General features: G+C 46.6%; 1 protein-coding gene across 5 annotated transcripts in view; it reads left to right on the top strand.

Annotated features, from left to right (window-relative positions):
• The window catches only part of GRAMD1C (GRAM domain containing 1C), a 1,366,575-nt gene that overhangs the window by 189,065 nt on the left and 1,160,757 nt on the right, over positions 1–16,753 (top strand). The window lies entirely within an intron of this gene.

Raw genomic sequence — 16,753 nt, 5'->3', positions numbered from 1 at the left:
GCAGCGCAGCTCCCTGGCGCATACTGGAGATGCCTGTTGGGCTAGTTGGCCCTCAGGGACCCTCAGTATTGAAGAGAAATTAATTCCCCAACTTACAACTCGCCAGGGGGCGCGTTTGCAGAGTGCTGCAAGGAGGGGGCGTGGCCTCCGGCACGATGCCAGTCTTTTATTTATTTACATTTTTTAAGAAGGGGGGCTGTGTGCTTCCCCTTCTTATTCTAATTTATTGGCCCTGATTACCCTATCCCCCAGGGCCTGTCTCCTAATTTTTTTTTTTGACCCCAATCCCCAGGGCCGGCCACTGTTTTTTATTATTTTTAAAAAATATATATTTATTGACACACCTAGGACATGCTGGACAAACCGTACGTACCTATCACCATGACGATTTGCGTGATATTCATTAAAAGGCGACTATGCATACAATGAATCCACGTGGAATGTATTTACACCACTAGTGAAGCTCTGATATGTCTGATGCCATACCGTGCCTAATCCTGGTAGACACCCTTGTCGTTTATTTATACAAACATGGGTAGCTATTGACGGGCACATTTAATACACATGCACACCAAGCCATTCAAAGGGGATTCGACAAAAATTCGACAAACTATGCAAGAAACCCCCCTCACGGTTAATAAAACACACATCCACTGCCGGATGTGTAATACTTTTTATTTTACTCTCTGGAAAGGGGACGAACATCACTTGAGAGTCACAGCGCGCTCCTGGCAGAGCCCAATGCTGTGTTAGACCCACCATTACCTGCTGAGTGCCACACACCTCTGTGTTGTATTCCACTAGCTAGTGCATATGCTATGACACTCTCTGGCCCATGTGCACTGTAACACCACCCCGTGAATGTAATGCCACACTTGTCTTTGCACGGGTTATATTGCCCCTCTAACGTGCCTTCCTCGATGCCTATGTTATAACGCACAGCGCTATGCCATACATATTACAATCTGGGATCCGTATCTTTGTCACAGTGCATATGCAACGTTACACTCCCCAGTACATATTTTATATTACAACTTTAGAGACTAGTTAGGTTACACAACACTGCCCTGTGCATATTACACTCCAAGGCGCATATCGCATAGCACGCGCTAGTGCCTGTGCTATCTCGCGCTCTCCAATGAATCTGTCATTGCGCACAATGTATTGCATATTATATTTCACGCCCGGTTCATCTTATATCACACTTTTTGGTGCATAGTTTATACCATACACTATATCTAGTTTTCATTTTCAATCGTGCTCTCAGAACTATGTTCTATATAACAGTGTGTGCACCTACACTTTCACGGGCATTACATTTTGCGATAGGGGGTGGAGGGTCAGGGGGTGTTTCTGCCAAGTGAGCCCGGAGTCACAGTCACAAACGTCCTCTTCTTCCTGAATAAAAGTGAGATTATGCTGCATACTTGTTCATATTTTAAGTAGTTCGCACACGTTTTAAAAACAATAAAGTTCCTAATACCCGCCTTCTCTGAACAGTTAGCTTGCTTCCCCATCCCCCTCCTCCCTATCCTCTGTTGTGTGAATCCATGGGCTAGCCTCCTCCCTCCTGCCATGCATGGTCTGATGTGCTGCCACTGCCCTCAATTTAGTATGATGTACCAGTCCACTCCTCCTGCCCTCCATTGCCCAATTCTATGCCCCATCATTGACCTCCTGCTTAAACTCTGTGCTTAGCTTGCTGCCCCTATTCTCCTTCCCCCTGCCCTCCGATGTCTTTGTGCATGCCCCTGCTCCATCCTTTTTGCCCACCATGTTCCATGGACCTGCCACTCCTATCTACTCTGAGTGTTCTGTTGAGCTGCCACTCCCCTCCCACCTGCCTAGCATTGTCAAATGAATGTAACCTGTCCCTGCCACCTCCACCCTGCCTGTCCACATGCCATGCCCCTATCCTCTTCCTCCTGTCCTACATGGTCCATTGTACTGCCACACCCTTCTGCCCTCCCTGGTCTGTTGTGCTGCAACTGCTCCTCCTGCCTGCCCCATGCGGTCTGTTGTGAGGCCCCTTCCCCTGAACTTTCTTGTCTGTGCACAGGTCCTGACCCTCCCTTCTATCCTCCATCGTCCTTTGTGCATGCCCCTGCACCCTCCTTCTTGCCCATCATAGCCATTGTGCTGCCACTAACCCTCCCACTTGCCATGCATGGTCTTCTGTGCTGCCATGGCCCCTCCCACCTTCCCTGTGTGGTCAGTTAGCTGCCCCTGACCCCCTCCCACCTTCCCTCCATGGTCTGTGTGTATTCCATCACAGTCTCACTGTTGCTCTTCATGGTGTGTCTTGCTTCTAGTGCCCTTCCTGCCTGACCTCCATGGCTATCTTGCTGCTCCTACCCTGCCCCCTTGCCCCCAGCCTTCTGTTTACATGTGCAGACCCCTACTCCCTCCCTCCTGGCTTGTCTGTTCCATTGTAATGCCCCTGATCCGTCCCTCCTACCCTTTATGGTCTGTTATGCTGCAGCTTTCTCTCCTGTCTGTCCATTATGGTCAGCTAGCTACCATTGCCTCTTGCCCCTCTGTTCTCTGTTGTCCATGTGCATGGTCCTGTCCCCTCCCTCTTGCTTTCTATGGATTATTGTGCTGCACTCCCGTCCCGCATGCCCTGTGTGGTATATTGTGCTGCTGCAAACCCTGATGCCTGCGCTGCAGGGTCAGTTTGGTGCACCTCTCCATGTCCCTCCTGTCCTCTGTTATCCAAGTCCATGTCCCTACCCCATTTCCTTCCATGATCCAATGCACCATACTTGCGAACTTTTTTAACTTGGTAAGAGGGAGATTTTGAAAAAAAACTGGGGTATTGATTTTCCCCTTTGAGTTACATTGAAAAATAGGAGATTGTAGACAGGAGACAGATCAAATAAAGCCCATTTGAGCTTAAAAACATTGGACGTTTCCTGGCTGAATCGGGTCTGTTGGCATGTATGGTTGTACTACCATTGCCTCTTCCTTCTGCCCACAATGGTCTATTACATTGCCACAGCCTCTCTTGCAAGTCCTGTATTGTTGGTTTGTTGCCCCTGCCCCCCTTTCCACTGCCCTCCATAGTCTGTTGTGCTGCCACGGCCCTTCCTGCCTGCTCAGTGTGGTTAAATTGTTGCCTTTGCACCCTCCTACCTGCCTTCAATTTTCAGAGTCCGTGCCCCTGGCCTCTGCCTCTCAACCGTATCCTAATGAACAACTAGATTGCTAACATTCTATATTTATTACAAAAGTGTGGAATGCCTGACGTCATCTTGATGTAATCAAAACTGTAATACCTAGAGCATTTCCTTTAGAAATTACATATATGAGAGTGTCTTATTGGCATCAAAATTATGGTTAGTGCTCTAAAAGACTAAAATAAGGACATATTTTCTGAGTTTTCAAATAGCGACAAAGCACTTTTAAATTATTTGTTATCTTTATGTTTTTTTATCCAGTTGACCACTTGATTAAATGTTGCACTTAGGGGAGAGGATGTGGTGTTACTTCCAGAACTGCAGACTTTGCAACTGGGGAACCAGGTTGGAGTTTCTGCTTCAGCTCGACATTCTGTGATTCTGGTCAAATCACTTAGTCTCCCAATGTCTACAACCAAAATGAATTTGTTCTTGTGTGATGCAACCAATGCTCATGTAAAGCACTCCAATACCTGACAAGTCTGCACTATATAACACTGCAAAAACACAAAATAAGTGTTTTGCACACTTCTGTCATTGGGCTATATTTGGGCTACATCTGGGTGATTTTGGGCTACATTTGGGCTCTTTTGTCTCCGGTGGCCATCTTGGGAGATTTATTTGTTATGAAGTTTCCTAGTTTCCTCATGTACTGCAGTCTCCTCAGTAGGAAATACTTTCAGTTTTTTACTTTGATTCCATCATGAAGGTATTCAGATATGTCACACATTTGCCATAAATTCTGAATGTTAGCACTCTAGTTGCTCATTAGATCACTGTAGTAAAACTACTGTTCACCATGGAAGTCTGCTCCTGGTATTAAAAGTGCATGTTTCAGTCTGCATGTCAGAATTTTTTAATGAAATAGAAGAGGATTTGAGAAGTCACTCAAAATGTGCCCTCATTTTTCTTTCTTCAGCATTAATCATAATTTCTATGGAAAAATGAACCCCCTCATTGTGTTCCTTTTTAAATTAAATGTTTTGTGTTACCAGTTTATTCCAATCAAGATGGCTTCAGGTGTACCATACTTTTGTCATAAGTAAGACAGTAAGCGCTCTAGTTGTTTTTAAGAACACTCTGGGACATTCTGTCATTGGGCTATACTTGGGCTACATCTGGGTGATATTTGGGCTTCATTTGGGCTCTTTTGTCTCTGGTGGCCATCTTGGGAGACTTATTTGTTATGAAGTTTCCTAATTTCCTCATTTACTGCAGTCTCCTCACTTTCAGTTTTTTACTTTGATTCCATCAAGAAGGCATTCAGATGTGTCACACATTTGCCGTAAATTCAGAATGTTAGCACTCTTTTTATTATTATTATTAATTATTATTATTATTATTATTATTATTATTATTATTATTATTATTATTAAAGAGTTTTATAACGCGCCTGGTTACCCTTGGGCATACCCGCGCTCATCCAGAGAAAGACGCCATGACACGAAACACTGGAGCTAAGCAGGAAACAGGTGGGTTTTTAACAGCTTGCGAAATCGTAAGAAACTTGTTTCCGAGCGCAAGTACAAAGGAAGGGAGTTCCACAAGATGGCCGTATTGATGGAAAATCTTCTGCCCCCAGTTCTTACCTTCTTTACCCTCATGACCTGCAGCAGATGTTGATGGTCTGAACTGAGGGGACGGGAGGCCTTATAGGGTTGAACCATATCCCGTAGGATAGGTGGGCCTTTCCCCTGCAGAATTTTATAGGCCATACAAAGCGCCTTAAATTTCACCCTCTCCCTAACCGGGAGCCAGTGCAACGCCTTGAGCGCAGGTCGGGCAGACTGACGCCTGGGAAGGTCCATCAGGAGCCTAGCGGCCGCATTCTGCACTTACTGCAGTTTATTTAGGGTGGACTCTGGGGGCCCCCAGAAACAACGCGTTACTGAAGTCCAACCGAGAGATGATAAGCCCCTGGATGAGTAACCTCCTGGAGGCCACTGGGAGGAGAGGTAATATCTTCCGGGCTGATCGGAGCAGACCAAAGCACACGCCTGCGGTTTTTTTAGCGTGTGTCTTAAAAGAAAGGTCCTGCTCCAACCACACCCCCAAGCTCTTGATCTCCTGTTTGGGGGTGGGAGCCACTCCCAGGCAGCAAGGCCAGCTGCTCGGAGATAAGGACGGAGGGGAATTCCCCAGCATCATCAGTTCCGTTTTGGAGCCGTTAAGCTTGAGTGCTGAACTACACATCCACGTGAAGATCTTATCCAAACACGTGTGCAGCAGGTCGGGATGGCAAGCCGACTGGGGAAGACCTACCACCAACTGAGTATCATCAGCATAGCTGATAATCTTGATACCCAGGGGCAGTATCACACTCTCCAGGGGGGCCATATAAATGTTAAATAAAGTAGGGCTCAGCGATGAGCCCTGTGGCACACCACACTGGAGAGGGACCGATGATGATTTCTTGTGGCCTTCCCACACCTCAAACGTCCGGCCATCCAAAAAGGACGCAAACCACTTCAGGGCCATCCCGGAGACCCCCACCCCCGACAGTCGCTGGAGAAGCACCTGATGGTCTACGGTGTCAAATGCCGCACTGAGGTCCAGGAGGATCACTGCCACCGATCCCCCTGAATCCAAAATGCTCCTGGCATTCTCCACGACTGCCAGCAGGGCAGTATCAGTCCCCTGACCGGGGCAAAAACCCGTTTGGGAGTCACCCTGAAGGGAGTTGGACTCCAGGAAGCCTGAGAGGCGACGATTCACCAACTTCTCTGCCACCTTGCTGAGGCCGGGAAGCAGGGAAATAGGCCTGAAGTTGGCAAGGTCAGCAGGGTCCAAGTAAGGCTTCTTCAAGAGAGCCTTGACAACCGCTCCCTTCCAACTAGGGGGCACCACTCCTTGGGAAAAAGATAAGTTTATCAAATCCGTCACTGGGCCACCGATGGTGGGGGCTACCTGCTTAAGATATTTCATTGGTGCAGGGTCTTTAGGGGAACCACTTTTCATGGTCATCAAGACTGTAAGAACTTCTTCCACAGTAACCGATCCGAAAGAGACCAGCTCCGCTGTCCGCACCCTGGGCTGAAACTCTGGGTTGCCACCAGAGGGAGTCTCCTCGGCTAGCCGAGGGAGAGATGCCAAGATGTTATCTATTTTAGTTTTAAAGAAGGAGGCAAGTTCGGAGCATTTCTTACGGGGGTCGTTTTTGCTCATTAGATCACTGTAGTAAAGCTACTGCTCACCAGGGAAGTCTGCTGCTGGTATTGAAAGTGCATGTTTCAGTCTGCATGTTAGAATTTTTTAATGAAATAGAAGAGGATTTGAGAGGTCACTCAAAATGTGCCCTAATTTTTTTTCTGCAGCACTAATCATACTTTCTATGGAAAAATGAACACCCTCATTTTGTTCCTTTTCAAATTAAATGTTTTAAGAGTTACCACTTTAATCCAATCAAGATGGCTTCAGGTGTGCCATACGTTTATCATAAGTAGGACTGTTAGCGCTCTAGTTGTTCTTTGGACCACTCTGGGAAGCTGCAGTAGAACACAAAGGAATCAACTGACAGTCTCTGCCCTTGTTGGATGTTCATGTTTTACTGAGAATGTCAGACTTCATTCTCACATGACTGAGAAAGATAATGTGAATTTACAGAAAATAAGCTCTCAGTTTAGCTTATAGATCACCTTCCAAACCTCTGTGGGAAAAGCATGAGAAAATATTTTTCTCTCAATCATGATATCCCAGCAGAAGGCTTTTTCACATGGTGAAATCACCTTAGAACATACCACAATTCCTAAAATGAGTATGGTACCATCAACAAATGATTTATAATGTAACTAAAGTCTTAAAACCTTCTATTAACTGCAATGCTTTTTAATGAGGTGCTATCATGTATATTGGTCCCAAGATGGCAGCCAACACTTCTTGGATGAAGTGCTGACAGCCAATCAGATCTCAGGATGAGATGTGTGGTTAGGCTCCGCCCAGATATGTATGTGATTTTACTTTTGATTCTCTCAGGAACTACTGAACAGATTGACACCATATATGCAAAAGGCACATCCCTGAGCTGAGGACTACCTCTCTGCCAAATTTCAAGTAATTCTGTTCAGCCGTTCGGGCTGTACCTTGGACTAAAGGTCCCTATGGAAAATTGCATGGGGAAAACGCGTTTTGGGACTCCCCTCCCCGCTTGACGAATCCCCCCGAGACTTTCAGGGTAGGAGCGGAGCGGAGCGCCCCACCGATTTTGAAAAGTTCGCGAGGATTCGTCAACCGGCGCCAAAGTTATTCCAAATAGAATGTTGCGGATTTCCTATGGAAACACGGTCCTAACTATAACTATCTACTGGCGACCGCCAGTAGATTATATATATATATATATATATATATATATATATATATATATAGGCTCCTGCTTGCGGTCCTTGTGGTTGCGTTTTGTGTTCCTGGGCACCCACTCACCTCCGTACCTGCATTTTCTTGCTCCGCTGTCCTGCTGCTTTCCGTCCCCCGCTGCCGCCATTACCAGCTGCGGCCGCTGTGCGGGGACGGACTTCACTTCCCAACATTCCATGCGCCAGGGGAGCAGCTGACGCCGCTTACGCACCAGGAGGCGCTCAAAAGGAACGGTGCTTCCTCGGCAGAGTGGGCTCCTGCTTGCGGTCCTTGTGGTTGCGTTTTGTGTTCCTGGGCACCCACTCACCTCCGTACCTGCATTTTCTTGCTCCGCTGTCCTGCTGCTTTCCGTCCCCCGCTGCCGCCATTACCAGCTGCGGCCGCTGTGCGGGGACGGACTTCACTTCCCAACATTCCATGCGCCAGGGGAGTAGCTGACACCGCTTACGCGCCAGGAGGCACTCAAAAGGAACGGTGCTTCCTCCGCGTCGCGGGACGCGCGCGGGCAGCGCCGGGCTGAGCCCGGGCAGATGGCGGGCCGTCTGTGGCCGTCTGTGGCCGTCTGTGGCCGTCAGGGGACAGAAGAGGCCGGGCTGGGCCCCCCCTCTAAATCGCCGGTACTGATGTGCTGAACACTAACCAGGTACTGTGATCGAGTAGCAGCGTCACCCACCACCTGTTGTGGTTTTGGACTGGGTAGTGCCTATTGACTGATTATTTCCTGCATTAGCCGCCCTACTTGTGTAAGGCGTTTTTGTGTCTGGAACCCCCCTTCTACTTACTTGTTGGTTCCTGATTTATACATTTGTTGCTTATTGTATACCCGACCGGGGTTTGTGTTGTCCTGCCTCACGGCCCGGCCCTGTATTACCAATGCCAACACGTTCTGGTAAAAGTCTGAGGGGGAACGTGGGGGGGGCATGGCTGGAACCATGGACCAGTTTATTACCCGTGTGGCCAATGTCATTGACAAAGAAATATCTATGGCTGAGCGGCGGCTATCTGGAAGCCCATTTGGTGACAGACGATCTTCGATTGGCCCGATAGCTCAGATATCTTCACCGGAACATGCTTTGGTCCCACTTTCGCACCCTCTTGGCCCCTCTCCTCCGGACCATCCTCGTGTGGCGGCCTTGAGAGCCAATATAGAAGGCCTTGAAAACTTGTCAGATACGGCACTTAATGCCCAAAGCCTAGTGACCCCAGTTGTAGCATTAAGCAAGCCTGCTACTGCTATTTCCCATTTGACTGTCCCCACCAATCCCTCAACTATACCTAACCCAAAATCTATCATGGTTCAGGCGGATATCCACCCTGCCCCCCTTAAATCTAGAAAACTTACCACCTTACAGAAAAATAGATTCTCTAGAACTTGTAAAAACAAGAGGCGGGTGGCTGTTAGGAGGGGCTGCCTCACTAAGGTTACAGGAGGGGAATCCAGTTTATTCCAGGAAGATAGAGAAGAGGGCACCGTTGAGGGGAATGCAACTTTTGCCGTCAATACCCAAAATGGCGGTAGCTTAGAGCCCCCTCCCTCAGATTTACCCCTGGCAAAAAAAATGGAGGAAATAATGAAATCTCTACTTTTGCCAGTATTAGATAAAATCAGAGGGCTATCCGAGCGAATGGACAAAATGGAGCAGACAACCCTAGATAATTTTTTCTCATTAAAATCTTTTATAAAAATGCAGTTAAAATCTAGGGATGACAGCTTGGGTAGGGGCTCTGACAAAAAGGCGACGTCTACTGCCCGACACAATTTAGCTCCTACAGTTGATAAACCAGTAGTCTTGGAGGTGACTGATCACAACTCGATCTCTTCGGCGCTTGTCGACGGCACTTCCAGTGCCATAGGCCTGTCTTCCGTTAAGCCGGCTGAGAAGTTTAAATCCCCCAAAGCTACATCCAACATTTTGGGCAAAAAAACTGCTTGTCCCCCGGCACTGGCTATCGTAGGCGAGAGTAATTCTACTAGTACTGCTATATCTTCGACCATGGAACCATCAGAAAATGCAAAAGCCCATGTGTTGTATCCAGGCGAGGCCCCTCCTGGCGGGAGAAACTCCACTAATAATCTTCCCCCTGAGTGTAAGCCCTATGTAGTCGTTTTGACTGGGGTTCCCGCCCTTAGTCCAGGCAAGAAAGAGTCCTATGCTGAACTGTTTAATAAGACCCTATTTTGGCTCAAAGAGAACAGACCTCTGCCCGAGTTTTGGGGGGGCAGGATACTACACGTACGTAGAGTTGGCTGGATTGGCTCTAGGGAAAAAGTTATTTCTGGCGATTGTATTATAGTGAATTTCGAAGATCCAAGGATTGCCAGTTTTATATGTAGTGAAGCTACAAAGGAACATAGTCTAGTGGGAAGCCAGGGTTCAATTGGCACTTGTGACCTCAGTTATTTTTATCCCCCAATTTTGCCAAGGCAGACCGGTTCTCATATGAGGGATGGTTGGGTCCGTAGATATATTGGTGGTTGTACTTCTCAATCCAGTATATTTAATAATGGTCCTGGTCACCTGCAGGGTCGATTGTGGAAAAGTAATTGACAGGTAATTTCCCCCATACGTGAGCTATACGCTGATCCATCTGGGGAGCCTTTATTGGAAAGTTTGCCCCTTGGAGAGCTGCAGGTGAACTCTCCAATCACTATCTTTCCTCCTCCCACCCCTATGCTTAGGGGATACCCACAGGCGTTGTCCCAACTTAGTGGGGAGTCGCCTGTCGAAAATCTCCCAACTTTCTCCACTGTGGTACCATAAGGATATCTTCACGGATTGTACTCCCTCTACAGGAGACTTGGTTTTGGAGCATGGAGAGATTCCCAACAACCCCCTGAAGGTCGTAAGCTGGAATATTGCCGGCTTAACCCGAAATATAAGTATCCCAGACTGGAACACATTTATCAAATCCTTTTCGATCTGTTTGTTCCAGGAAACCTGGTGCATGGACCCACAATATAAGCTGGGATACACTACTTATTTTGCACCAGCTGTCCGACCGAATGGAGGCAAAGGGCGCCCCTCCGGAGGACTGTTAATTTGGGTAAGCACTTCCCTGCGGTACTCTATTAAAAGTATAGTCCCCAATTCCCCAGACCTCTTGAGACTAACTGTAAGATGCCCGTTTGGTGGAGGAGTGCTTGAAATATTCAATATCTATGTTAGGAGTACTAGAGGTGGTCTATCTATTCTAGCCCCATCTGGTATCGACGAGGAACTCAAGCGCTGTGGTCCAGATTCCCATGTCCTATTAGCTGGGGATTTTAATTGCACATTCGAACCTCTTGCTCTCGAAGATGTGCTGGGCATTGGTGAGGATGATGCAAGGAGAGGCATCCCTCCATTGTCTATCTCTCCTATTAGAAAATGGACCCAAAATGCAATAGACCTTAATGCTCTTTGCCTGGAGCATGGTCTTAGAGCAACAAATGGCAGATCCAAATCGGACCAAATGGGGGCACATACGTTTAATAGAATAGGGCATTCCTCTAGGATTGACTACATTATGTTGAATTTTCGGCTGTGGTCTTTCCTGGTGGATATGGAGGTTTGGCCTTCTATTGATAGTGACCATAATCCCCTAATCCTGTCTCTGTCCCAACCTTGGAAGGGTTGGTCTCCTCCTCAATCCCCTCATGTATGGAAAACAACCCATGAAGTGCGCCCCTCCAATTGCGGGAGGCGCCTGAAATGGAAAAATATTATTGTTAATGAGGCCAAGATGTCGGAGGTGCAATCTGTGATGGCTAATATCATACTATATCTAGATTCCCCCTCATTTAGTGTGCAAGAGGTACCTACAATTTTTGAACAAACCACAAAGGCTATAGGCGAACTATTTATAGCCCCAAATGATGGGAAGAGGGCCAACAAGAGTGGCGACAGGAAGGGTCCTGCTGGGTGGTTTTCAGTTGCATGCCGTATGGCTAAACTGGAACTCTTAATGGCAGTTAAATCCAAGACTAGAGCGCGAATTTGTGCTGCGAGGGGTAATTATAGGAGGGTACTACTAAAGGCAAAGTCAGATTGGGAAGATCAGTTTTGGTGTGACCTGAAGGCTGCAAGTCTTAGGAAGGACGCCAAGGGTTTCTGGGATCTACTTAGAAACCGAGAAAGACCTGTGGATACTCTGATCACCTGCAATGTACCCGAGAGTGCGTGGGTCACCCATTTTTCCCAACTCTATTCAATGACCCCGGACCAGGTTGAAAGCCTGAGAATATGCCACCCTTACGCTCATTCTCAATCTATAGATGAGATTATGTTTACACCCAAGGAAGTGGTGGAGGCGATTACTTCCCTTACGCCCAACAAAGCTGCTGGTCCGGATGGGATCCCAGGAGACTTGCTACGCATTAATCCTGAGGAATGGGGAAAACTCATCTCCGCCCTATTGAATGTCAGCCTCAATGGGGCATCCCTGCCGAACTCTTGGAAGGGCGCTGAGGTCGTTCCTATTTTCAAAAAAGGATGTCGTAACGACCCTGCTAATTATCGCCCAATAAGCCTGCTAGATACTTCACAAAAAGTGGCAGGCAAAGTGGTTTTGGCAAGGATATTACAATGGGTAGAGGAAAAGGGCATTCTCTCGGACTTTCAGGCTGGTTTTAGATCAGGCACGGGGACAATAGAGCAATCTTTTCGCCTTTTGATGTTATACTGGAAGGTGGTTCTACTGGGCAAAGGCAGTCTGTATCTTGCTTTTATCGACCTGCGGACTGCCTTTGACCTAGTTCCCCGTAGCCAATTATGGAGTGTGCTCAGCGAACAGGGTATCCCACCTTATTTGCTGAGCTTGTTGATAAACCTCCTATCGGATAATTTTGCCCAGATCAGGTGGGGAAATCAGGGACAAAAAACAGCTCGTATTCCTGTAAATAGAGGGGTACGCCAGGGTTGTGTTCTTGCCCCCACTCTGTTTTCATTGTATGTCAACGGAGTGGTGGAGCACCTGCTACAACAGCCTGCAGATGCACCAACCCTGGCTGGTAGAAGAATACCTACCCTTCTATTTGCGGATGACACCCTCCTGATTTCTAAAACCCTGGTGGGTTTGCAGAGTCTATTATCCAACTTCAAGTCTTTTTGTGATGTGAGAGGGTTAGTTATTAATACAGCTAAGACCAAGTATTTGGTCCTTAACCCCCCAAAAAGGTTGGCTAAACCTCCATCTTTGGACTCTGTTACCCTCGAAAGAGTGTCAGAATTTGACTATCTGGGTATCAGCCTCTGCGACTCCATGAGATGGAAGTGCCACCATCAAAAAATGTTGCTGACCCACAAGAGGGTGGTGGGTGCCTTGCTTAAGGAACATCGTGCTTCATCATTGAAACCCATTGCTCCTGTCCTTGATATATATAGGGCAAGGGGGGTTAGCGCAGCTCTTTATGGGGCGGAACTCTGGGGGCGTCCATAAGGTTGACCACTTGTCCCGCTCAGAAAATAAATTCCATAAAGATCTTATGGGGCTTCCTTATAGTACCCCAACTCTTCCATTGCTTTTGGACCTGGGCACCCGGCCAATCAGTGATCAGGCTAGGCTCCGCCCTCTCCTTTTATGGGCGCGCATATGGAGAACACCTGAACTATCTAGCTATGCGGAGGGCCTTAATGAGGTGCTGGGGTTAAAAGGCTGGTCCAAGATCTTCTGGCTGAGGGAGGTTAAGCGTCTCCTTGTTTGCCTAGGTCTTGGCGAGGCCTGGTCCAATAGAACTGCACCCCCTAAGTCTGAGCTAAAAAAGATTTATTGGAGCTGGGTGGCGGGTATCAGAAGCAGCAATGCCAATCTGTGCAGGTCCACTCTGGATTTTCTTTTGGTCAAAGAAATTTACTTTTGTGAACCTTACCTGGATGTTATCTCTAATCGTAAAGACAGGGCCCTATATTTTCAATTTAGAATAGGCTTACTACCTGTAGGAGAATTAACTTCCAGGTGGAAAGTCCCACTTCAAACAACTTCCCTCTGTCCGTTTTGTGATAAGAGGTCTGAGTCTGTCCCTCACTTTTTGTTTGAATGTCCCGCTTATGCAGCCCCCCCGGAGTAGGTGGTTAAAACCGCTTTGTAGAGAACTCGGTACCAGACATTGCATAGAAGCCTTACGAATATTAAAAAACGATCCAAGGCCCCTCTTTGCTTGTGGTTTAGCCAAGTTCTTAGGTTGGGCTTGGCGTATTAGGTCATCTAGGCTCTTGTATGTTGTTTAATCTGTTTTTTAATTCCTGTTTTTAGCTAATTTATTGGCTTTAGTAGTAGCATGAATTGTATGAATATTTTCCCATGCACTGCTTCCTTTTTATCTTTTTATTGTACAATGCTGTTGCTCTGCTTTTTAAGATATATTTATATCGAAATAAAGCCTCTTTGACTGACTGATATATATATATATATATATATATATATATATATATATATATATAATCATCTACTGGCGGTCGCCAGTAGATAGTTATAGTTAGGACCGTGTTTCCATAGGAAATCTGAAAATTCTATTTTGAATAACTTTTGCGCCGGTTGACGAATCCTCGCGAAATTTTCAAAGCTAATGGGGCGCTCCGCTCAGCTCCTACCCTGAAAGTCTCGGGGTGATTCGTCAAGCGGGGGCCAAGAAAAAAGGGGGTCCCAAAACGCGTTTTCCCCATGCATTTTTCCATAGGACCTTTAGTCGAAGGTACAGCCCGAACGGCTGAACAGAATTACTTGAAATTTGGCAGAGAGGTAGTCCTCAGGTCAGGGAAGTGCCTTTTGCAGGTCTGGTGTCTTTCTGTTCAGTAGTTCCTGAGAAAAAAGCATTTAAAAGTATATAAATATCTATAAGCGCGCACCGTGCGCGCACCGTGCGAGCACCCTAACGTGCGCGAGCGTAATTCTGATTAGTGGTTACATGTTAGTCAACGTTCGAATCGGTCGAAATCAGGAAGTGTCGACCGCCATTTTGTTTGTTTTCAGTGCGAGAGTGAAAAAGGAAGGTGGCGAACGTGAAAAGGGGGCAGGGTAGAGAGTTCCTGACCCCCTAGCCTTTGTCAGGGGGTGCCTGAAGGACCCCGAAGGCAGAAAAAAACATTTAAATTTTTTTTTTTTTTAAATCGCGGGGGTGCGCGCACCGTGCGTGCCCGGTGAAAAACCAAAAAAAAAAAAATACATTTTTAATACGTAATTTATTGTAAAATAAATATATAAAAAAAATAATAATACATACATACATAACTTAGCATTTAAAAAACCGTACAAATTCACTGAAAAAACCAAGGTTTCACACACCTTATAGTTAGGAATTAGCATTTAAAAAACCTTGCAAATTCACTTAAAAAACCATAGGTTTCACGCATGTTATAGTTAGGTGGATATTTCACTCGTAAAAAACCAATGAAATTCCCCCGTTATAGTTAGTTCAGATAACTATAACTCGCGCGACCGCCATCACAAGGATGATGTCATCAGTGATGTCATGAGTGATGCCACTGACCATGTCATGAGTGATGTAATATGTGACGTCATGAGCAGGATTGCGGGCGCGCGAGTTATAGTTATCTGAACTAAATATAACGGGGGAATTTCATTGTTTTTTTACGAGTGAAATATCCCCCTAACTATAACATGCGTGAAACCTATGGTTTTTTTAAGTGAATATATATATATATAATCTACTGGCGGTCGCCAGTAGATAGTTATAGTTAGGACCGTGTTTCCATGGGAAATCCGCAACATTCTATTTGGAATAACTTTGGTGCCGATTGACGAATCCTCGCGAAATTCTCAAAATAGGTGGGGCGCTCCGCTCCGCTCCTACCCTGAAAGTCTCGGGGGGGATTCGTCAAGCGGGGGCTAAGAAAAAGGGGGGGTCCCAAAACGCGTTTTCCCTATGCATTTTTCCATAGGACCTTTAGTCCGAGCTACAGCCCGAACGGCTGAACAGAATTACTTGAAATTTGGCAGAGAGGTAGCCCTCAGGTCAGGGATGTGCCTTTTGAAGGTCTCGTGTAAATCTGTTCAGTATTTCCTGAGAAAATAGCATTTGAATCAATATATATATCTATGGGCTCGCTCGGAGCGCGTACCGTAAGCTTACCGTGCACGAGCGCGAGCGCGATTCTGATTGGTTGTTAGATCTCAGTAAACATTCGAATCGGTCGAAACCAGGAAGTGTCGGCCGCCATTTTGTCTCTCACAGTCTGAGGGGGTGAAAAACAAATGTGGAGAACGTGAAAAAGGGGCAGGGTGGACAGTTCCTGACCCCCTAGCCTTGGTCAGGGGGTCCCAGAAGGACCCCCAAGGGCAAAAATTAATTTTTATTTTTTTCCGAAAAATCGCCGAATGCGCGTAGCATACGCGCACGGCGTAAACTGAGAAATTCCGCGAGGGAAAATTCCGCGAACTTCGCGTAACTATTACGCGTACCGTACGCGCACGGCAAAACATTTTTTTCAAAAAGGAAAGCTTAAAAAAAAAAAAAAAAAAATTGTGAGGTAAGGTTGGCTCTTAAAAGAGCCGTTGGGTTAATACAGGGATGGAGGAAAGAAAGAATGGGAATATTATGAGCGTCTACAAACGTGCTGGTCTATCTTATTGTTAATAAGGGAAACACTGGTCTCCCCAAAAACAATAAGACCACCACGTTGTACACCTCATTGAAACCCTCCGAAATCGAGGGTTAATGTCCAGAGGAGCAGAAGAAGGTGATGCTCCCACCTCAGAGGAAGGGCTCAGCTGAGCTGCCGATGATGTACTCGGCTGAGCTTCTGAGGTTGGGCTCCGGGGACTTACTGAAGAGTTTTCTCCAGTATGTCGAGCAAAGGTCCTGGGATGTTTATCCCTAAGGTGTCTCATCATAGAGTGATTTCCAAAGGAATACTTCTTCCTTGGATCTCCTCTAGATAAAACACGGTCACAAAGTGTGCAAGTGACCAATGGAGCATTGACCTTTTTCTGCCCCTCTGGAAAAGTAAAATACTCCCACACAAAAGAATCCTTTTGTTTCCTCCTTCTCTGTCTGATGATGGTGCTGCTAGGCTCACTCTCAGAAGAGGTCTGCTGCTCTGCCATTGTATCTCAATGTCAATTCAGCTCCTTCTCCTAGGGGATCTCAAGCAGTAATGAGGGGAATGGGTGTGGTGTGGGAAGTTTCTGGAACTGAAAGTAGTTTCAACCAATGAAAAGTGTTCTTTGTGGATCACATGACCTACCGTGCGCGCTCCGTAAGCTTACGGTACGCGCTCGTAAACAAT

Source organism: Triturus cristatus, chromosome 8 (assembly GCF_964204655.1).
Source record: "Triturus cristatus chromosome 8, aTriCri1.1, whole genome shotgun sequence".
NCBI classification, from domain to species: domain Eukaryota; kingdom Metazoa; phylum Chordata; class Amphibia; order Caudata; family Salamandridae; genus Triturus; species Triturus cristatus.
Note: the sequence above shows the minus strand (reverse complement) of the source record. Positions and strands in the feature narration are given on the sequence as shown.